The 8978-nt window shown below is 39.0% G+C and overlaps 1 long non-coding RNA gene across 1 annotated transcript in view; it reads right to left on the reverse strand.

Annotated features, from left to right (window-relative positions):
• The window catches only part of LOC106872214 (uncharacterized), a 25868-nt gene that overhangs the window by 1750 nt on the left and 15140 nt on the right, over positions 1–8978 (reverse strand). The window contains exons 2-3 of the long non-coding RNA XR_001409747.2: positions 4155–4225; positions 1321–1399 (exon numbers count right to left, since the gene is read on the reverse strand). This is a non-coding gene — a long non-coding RNA (uncharacterized LOC106872214). The remainder of the gene's footprint in view (positions 1–1320; positions 1400–4154; positions 4226–8978) is intronic.

Below are 8978 nucleotides of genomic sequence, written 5' to 3' on the forward strand. Positions count from 1 at the left end.
CTCGGAGTGGTTGGCATTAGGAAGGGCATCCAGCTGTAGAAAACCACGCTAAATCAGACTGGAGCCTGGTGCAGCCTTCCAGTGTGCCAGCCCAGTCAAACTGTCCACCCCATGCCAGTATGGACAACGGACATTAAATGAGGACGATGATGATGAATGGCACAAGGGCCAACAATTTTAATGGAAAGAGGGCAAGCCAATTATGTTGATCCCAGTGCATGGCAGGTACATTATTTTACTGACCCTGTAAGGGCAAAAGACAAGGTTGGCCTAGGTGGGATTTGAACTCAGAATGCTGCTTAGCAATTTGTTGACACATGAATGACTCTGCCAGCCTGCTGTCTCGAATAGTTTCAAATTTGGAACAAGGCAGGCTGTCTTTAGTGAGAGGGTAGCTAGTTGATAACATTGAGCTAGCATTCGGCTAGCACTTTCTTTTATCAACCACGACAGGATGAAAAGCAAAGTTGAACTTGGCAGGATTTGAAACCAGAATGTAAAGAGCAGGAAGAAATATTCTTTTCTGCTCTAGGCACAAGGCCCGAAATTTTGGGGGAGGGGGCCAGTCGATTAGATCAACCACAGTACACAACTGGTACTTAATTTATCGACTCCAAAAGGATGAAAGGCGAAGTTGACCTCAGTGGAATTTGAACTCAGAACGTAAAGACAGACGAAATACCTGCTAAGCATTTCGCCTGGTGTGCTAACATTTCTACCAGCTCACTGCCTTTGAACTATTCTTCTCTGCTCTAGGTACAAGGCCTGAAATTTTTGGGGAAGGGCCAGTCAATTAGATTGACCCCAGTATGCAATTGGTACTTAATTTATTGACCTCAAAAGGATGAAAGGCAAAGTCAGTGCATTTCATCCAGTGTGCTAACGATTCTATAAGCTTACCGCCTTAATAATGATAATAATAATGATAATGATAATAATATCAACATATCATCATGAAAGAAAGAGAAAAGGTTGATAAGTATGGATATCTGAGAACTGAGATCCCTAAGATGTGGCAGCTACGAAAGTCAAAAGTTTGAAATTTCCCCAAGACACCTGATGAAGACTGGAGGGTATATCAGCCGAAACTTTGTGTTAACAATAAACAAGATGAGGACAATTATCTGTCAAATGTAAATAAAGTAAATAAAAATAACTAGTAGTGTTGGCACTCTATTGTTGTTCTTGTTATTGCAATTAACTAATTAGTGACTGATGTGTAGAGAACCTCAAACTAAGCAACATTATTGTTCACAAAATGTAATATAAAATTAAAAAGATAGTAAAAACAAACAAGAAGTATTCAAAGTAAAGTCTTACCTCTATTGTACTATCATTGTCATCAAGTAGATACAACTGTGGTTCTGCACCGGGCACTGCCTTGAAAACAACATCTTCACTGAGATGGGTTAAAGAAGACAAGTTTTATTCTTCCGATAAGAAAATAACAATTCTGGCCTTCTACCATTTTACATAGAATAGAAGAATAAATATGGCATGCACAGGCGGGGCTGTGTGGTAAGAAGTTTGCTTCTTAACCATATGGTTCTGGGTTCAGTCCCACTGCGTGGCACCTTGGACAAGTATCTTCTGCTATAGCCTCAGGCTGACCAAAGCCTTGTGAGTGGATATGCTAGATGGAAACTGAAAGAAGCCTGTTGTATAAGTGTGTGTGTGTGTGTCTTTGTGCCTGTGTTTGTCCTTCACTCCACTTAACAACAGGTGTTGGTGTGTTTACATCCTTGTAACTTAGCAGTTCGGCAAAAGGGCTGATAGAATAAGTACCAGGCTTTAAAAACTTAAGTACTGGGGTTGATTTGTTCAGCTAAAATTCTTCAAAGTGGTGCTCCAGCATGGCCACAGCTTAATGACTGAAAAAGGAGATCAAGAGATCTAATATGGATCGGTGATAAGTTACAATTATGTTACTGTTTGGTCCCAAAGTTGGCCCTAAATGAGCAAACCTATGATCAGAGGCAGAGGTAGACTTATTCAGGATCTGGCTTAATAACACCATCTGTTAACTGGAGTACCTTTAAAGGAGTTCACTCAACCTGAAAATAGTGACCTTCCTCTCATCTTCCACCATCCTTGGATGCCCAGTTAACTGTCATCGGTACAAGCTCTCCCTAGACTAAAGAAAAGAAGAAAAAAACCCGGCCATGACTATCCCAAGCTCTTTTCAAGTAATGTGCCTTGAATAGCATGTCTTTTTTTTTTGTGATGTAGGATGCAACATGAGGGACATTACATTGTTCTTTTCAGCAAGTCTGTTTTCCAAGCTGGCATGGGTTAGACGGTATAAAAATACAGTTTTGTAAAATCAAGCGAATGTGAAGTAAATGTTCCATTAGACTGTATTTCAGTCCCCTTCATATGATATTACAAGATATGGTATAGCTTCAAAAGATTTCTATGGAAGCTAATACCTGTCAAATATAACTTCTGTTGTTTACTAAATGCAGTACAGATATTTTGCTGTGTTTAAGCTGGACATCTAGATATCCAACGAGAGAATTTGAATGCTGTTGATCTTCCTGAAAGAAATATCACAACTGTTTAAAATAAAGAAGTTTTGCATTAAACAATGTAGTACTAGATATGGAACAAGTCAAGATGGTCATAGCTGGAACATTTTGATCAATCACAGATCTGCTCAATTACAGGGTGACCCCCCCCCCCCAAAAAAAAAACTAGATCCTACAAATCTTTGAATAAAACTGTTGATTTTAATTTTTCTTTTTTTCAGAGTATACAAGTCGACTTTGTGTATGAAAGATTGGAATAATAGTCTACCCCAACATGTCTTGGTCAGCCAAAGAAAAGACATTTTGCCTGGAGGCCTATTTCGCCAACAAACCGTACACTGCAGTGCAAGCAATAATGTTTATTGGGGTACATCCGTGTACCGGAGGAAGTGTTTCAGAGTTTGTTACACTCAACAAAGTGCACAGCAAGGGTATCAATCTCTAAAGATGGCATCATCAGCCCATATTGGTTTGAAGACAAAAATGAAAGAGCTCAAATGGTGAATACGGAGTGCTATGTGGCAGTGCTGAGGAAGATTTTACTTGACTCAACAGGTCCTCTCAAGCATATTATATTGCCCGACGCTTCAAGGGTACTATCAAAGGGGCCAATCATGCAACACTGGCATCAGCCATGGCTGTGACCTCACTCTACTTGCCGGGTCTCCTCAATCACAGCATATCTCCAAAGGTCTTGGTCTCTTGCCATTGCCTCTGTGAGGCCCAATGTTCGATAGTCATGCTTCACCACTTCATCCTATGTCTTCCTGGGTTTACCTCTTCCACAGGTTCCTTCCATTGTTAGGGTGTGGCACTTCCTCACACAACAGCTTTCATCCATACATAACACATAACCATACCAGTGTAGTCATCTCTCTTGCACACCACATTTGATGCTTCTTATGAATAGACCTGGTGTTAGAACTCAAGTAGAGCAGTTAGGCGCAATAAACTGTACTTGAGAAAACCCGTTGAGTCAAGTGAAGTCATTGTCATGGCCGATGCCAGTACTACCTGTGCTGGTGGCACGTAAAACGCACCATTTGAGCATGGTCGATGCCAGTCTCACCGGACTGGCTCCCACGCTGCTGGCATATAAAATGCACCATACGAATGCGGTCAATGCCAGTACCGCCTTACTGGCCCTCGTACTGCTGGCATAAAAAACACCCACTATACTCTCAGAGTGGTTGGCGTTAGGAAAGACATCCAGCTGTAGAAACCTTGCCAGATGTGATTGGAGCCTGGTGCAGCCTACTGGCTTGCCAATCCTCAGTCAAATTGTCCAACCCATGCCAGCATGGAAAGCAGACGTTAAATGATGATGATAATGAAAGGAATAAACAATTATGTTATGGACTCCATTAGCTTACAGCTATTTCTGCTATAAGATGTAAAGCACTCATAGTCGAGTGCTTGTGTATCACCCTATAGCTTCATTGGAGCTTCAAACATGAAGTGCACCCCCTATTTGAAGATCCAATGAAACTATAGGGTGATACTCAAGTATTCAACTATGAGTGCTCTACACCTTTTGCAGAAACAGCTGTAAGTAATAGTAATGGCAAGACTGCAAAACCTTTTTGACAAGTAAAAAGAAAGAGAGAGAGCTTGATAAAAGGATACTACAATGGAAGGTCTTCGTATATGAAGCGTTTGATTTCAGGAAGTTTATTCAATTGTCATCCAGTGCAACTCTGAAATGAAAATAACAAATAGAAGAGTGACATTTTGTGTGGAGAGAGAGGGGGGGGGAGAGTAAAGAATAGGAGGGGAAGAAGGAAGGACATAGGAGGAAAGGGTCAAGACAGGCAGTGAAAAGAGCAAGAGTAGAAGAAAAGACAGGGAGAGTGTGAAAGAAGGGGAGGGGCAAAGAGGAGAAAGCAAAGAGAAAACAATAATGGAAAATTTGCAATGAAAAAATGTTACAAGCATCAATTTGAGGCAGAAAGGATAACAGTTCCCCTTGTCTTGTCAGTATTATGAGAGACCATTTTAAATTGGTGCTTATGACTAACAGTATTTGAAGTTAAAAAATCACAGTTAATTCATTCAGTAAATGAAGAACTGCTGAATAGAATGTTTTAAAGAATTTTTTTGTTTTTTTATTACAGCTTTGTAATAAAACAATGTCAAAACCAGAGTGTGCACGCATACACATACACACACACACACACACACACACAGAGTGCTCATTAAATATTCTGTCTTTCTACTGAAACAGTTGTGGACAAATAGAATAGCAGAGCTAAACACAGATTTCAGTAACAGCGACACGGATCAATGTTGTTAAATGTCAACAGAATTTCATTTGATTCATCCATCATGCCACCAGGTGGTGTGAAATGCTACCACCAATTACAATATTCCATATTTGAACAAAGACAATTGTCGTTGCTCATTTTAATGAAGAAATCAAGTTCAGATATGAACTAAGCTGCTGCTGCCAAGCTATTATATTTTAACCTCATCAATTATCTGCTCCTAGCTGACTACGTGCCGTCAATAATGACAGTTAATTGTAGTGTTTTATATATAAATAAAGTACAAAATAAGGTCCATAATAATCACACATACAACTATCCACATACTTCCCTTATACACGCACACACATACACACACACACACATACTCATACAGAGTTGCAACGCTGATTTTTTTCACCCCTTCCTTTCTCTCATTGCTATTACTTTCTCTCACCCCCTCTCAGTCAGGGCTATTACTCTCACTACTTCTCCTTCACTGAATTACTATTTACTCTCCTCCTTCGCATCTGGCATGATTTTGGACACACGCACACACGCACACACAGACGCGCACACGCATACGCGCACACGCACACACACACACACACACACACATTGCTCATTATTATATTAGGAGATTATTCCCTCTGCCATGAAACTCATTTCCTCTTAACTCAAGCAGTTTAAATAATAATGCTTTTTCTAAGCAAGCCAACACTTAACTTCTATGTTTTAATTACTTTTGTTCTTTCACAAAAGTTTCTTTGTATTGTAACAACTACTTTATCTGGTGACTGGTATTTTCTGTATCCTACTCTCCACAAATTGTGGCAACAACCTAGGCAAGAACTACCCTTGATCCAAGCTTCTTCCTTGCAGAGACAAACCCCTTATTTCCTAGCACCTTCAGACTGATAGCTCCCATAGTAACTTAACCCTTTAATATTAAGATTATTATCTTAAATGTAATGTTTCTTTATTATTATTATTATTTTGAATTAATCATGCATCACCTTGTAGTTTCGCGATTTGGATGACCTGCTTCTTTAGTTTTAGAATGGCATTGTAGGATAGATGTGATAGGCTGGATCTAGCCAGTTTCAACATGAAACAGGTTAAATATTTTAACCTGATATGGCTAGTTTGAATGCTTAAGGGTTAACTCACTCCTTACATGATGCAGTGGTATAGCATCTGATACAGAAAGGTTGACTGAAAAAATCCAACAGGGGAAGGTTAAGGGTTAATCATATGGACAAGTGGTCTCTGCACGTTGAATCTAAAGCAGTCTGTGAGACCAGAAACCCTGAATAAAAACAGAAGAGGACATTTAATATGCTGTCCTGTTGTGAGTAGGACAATTGATGCTCCCCATTCACACAATGGAATAAACTATACTTTGAAATGGCCCTACACCAGCACTACAAGCCCCTTACTGGAAGCACTACAAGCCCCTTACTGGAAGCACTACAAGCCCCTTACTGGAAGCAACTGTTTTCAATATGATGAAGCAGACATCTCAAATTTAAACTTTGTAAAGTGGAAGAGAAAACTGGTATCAAACAGCAAAGGAAGAAATGGAAGCTGTGCCAAATAGACAAAGCTCTATAGTTTTGTTGGAGACAAATCTAGAGTGAGTGTCAGAGTAAAACGTACCCAGAGCACACTGTGAAAGGATTCAGGTTAGTAAGAGCATCCAAGTGTAAAAAAGTATGTCAAAAAGAAAAGGAATGAATGGGGGACAGAAAGACTTTGCATGTTGCAGGCATACAGAATATGTGGGAGAAACAAGGACCAAGAATAAACACATTGATAAGACAGAGAGGGTTATTTTCTGTTGCTGCAGACATCCCATCTGCCATCTTGTCTGTAAGGGCTTCTGGTCTCAGAACTGCCTCTAAATAATAGAATCTTGATTATTTCCTCTAATCCTCAGTAGAATTCTCTCAAACTATCTTCCCATCTATGTTTAGCTACACCACAAACCACCAGCCTCTATGAGGTTGCTCAACTCACTAAAGATAACAGTCAAATCTTCAACAAATTCCATATTCTCATCTTAAAATTGGAAGGATGCATTTGAATAATGGAGTTTTAAATACATAATCAGGTCAGTTGTGAGTGAGCAAACCTCTGAGTAAAAGTATTCCCACCATGACCACTCCCACTAAGCCAGAGATGGTTAATTGGGATTGCTTTTAGTTGTAGGTCTGCTCTCAACCACAGCTGACCTGATGCTAAATTACGACAGTCACATTAAAAAAAAAAAAAACTTGGTTAGATTCTAACACAGATGTTTAACATCTGTAAAAGTGAACTGAAAAATGACTTCTGTTTTAATGGAGGTCACCACAAAATACTGTTTACAAAGTGAAAATAAAAAAATCTCCAAGACAAAAAAACAACCCATTTTAATTGGTAAGATCAAGTGTTTAGACAAACAATACTTAACTGTTTCTAGTACTAATCTATTTAAGAAACAAAAACAACACTAATTTGGTTTTGGCAGAACAGTATGTAAATCTTAATGAGCAGTTTGGCAATTCTACCAAATATTCTTTTACTGGTTTCAATTACTGGGTCAACTGTGACCATGCTGGGGAACAGTCTTAAAGGACCTTGGTCAATTATGCTGACCCCCCACCCCTAATACTTTAATTGGCACAAGACAAAAAGACAAAGCTGCCCTTGGCATAAATCAGGTGATCCTCTGCCAATATTCACATGTCCAGCAAGCTTCTGCACATTGGTCAACCAAATTTCACTAACACAGCTTTGGTTGACCTTGAGATAATGGTTGCAAGCACGGTATTAATTTTACTATTTCATCTGTCTCACAAGATGGGTGTAATAGCAAAAATTTACCCAAAAAAAGGGCACAGAATTGGAAGTAAAAAAATTCTTTCACAGACGGAAACAATTATCTGATTCCTTGTACTAATCCTTCTCCAAGAATTAGTGCACATATGTGAGAGAGGGAGAGAGAGGGAGAGAGAGGGAGAGAGAGAGGGAGAGAGGGAGAGAGAGAGAGATGGTATTGTATATTTGGTTGCGAGTTAGTAAATGAAAAAAAGAATTGAGGTGAAGGCGTGATGGTGATGAGGTAGAGAATATGGATGGACCAGAAATGTAAGGCACAAGGTATGTGGATGAAGCTATTTTGAAAAAGGTGTATTTCAGTTTTGTCTTTCAACTTGTAGTTGTGTGGTGTATATTTCTGCTGTACAAAAGAAGTTATATTGGGTTAGTTTGCAGTAAGTAGGCGAGGAATGGTAGCAGTCCTCATCACATGGTTTCTGCCTTTCATTTAAATGACTATTTTCTTTCATTTCTCTGCAATTTCCTTTACAATTCTGTGCTATTTAATATTACTACACAACCAGTACTTTTTACAGAGCAGCTTCCTTTCTTCTGTTGCCATTAAATATTAATATGAGAGATTTAAAGCAAATATTTATTTTATTGATGGAAACCGGCTTCTACTATTAGAAACTAGTTTAAACTACTTATGGCAGCCATCAAAAAAAAAAAGTTTAATTGTGAGTTAAATATGCCTCTATGCAGCCGTTTAATTTGCTAGAAATAGCAATCAAATTTCTCTTATATCAGATACAACTGCCTTGAACAAGGACAGGATAATCTCTTGGCTACATTATACCATGAAAAAGAAACAGGATTGCTATATCTGGAATGCTTTGGATCAAAGGTTTGCTCCATCAGGCCTAACTTGAGGTGAACACAGCAGCAGGAGTTTAAAAATACACTCTGTCTATGGGATGACTGTTAAGAGACCAATAAAGTTTTGTAAAATAATCCCAGGCAGAGCAGATATGTGTGCATGTATACACTATACACAATAATTTCATTATTATTATTATTATATACAGTAATCCCTCGCCACATCTCAGTTTATCTATCTCTTTACTCTCTCTTTTACTCGTTTCAGCCATTTGACTGTGGCCATGCTGGAGCACCGCATTTAGCCGAGCAAATCGATCCCAGGACTTATTCCTTCCAAGCCTAGTACTTATTCTATCGGTCTCTTTTGTCGAACCGCTAAGTTATGGGGACGTAAACACACCACCATCGGTTGTCAAGCGATGGTAGGGGGACAAACATAGACACACAAACATATATATATATATACATATATATATATATATATATATATATATAAATACCAACTTCAGGAAACCTGCCAGTC

This window comes from Octopus bimaculoides, chromosome 6, assembly GCF_001194135.2.
Source record: "Octopus bimaculoides isolate UCB-OBI-ISO-001 chromosome 6, ASM119413v2, whole genome shotgun sequence".
Taxonomy (NCBI): Eukaryota; Metazoa; Mollusca; class Cephalopoda; order Octopoda; family Octopodidae; genus Octopus; species Octopus bimaculoides.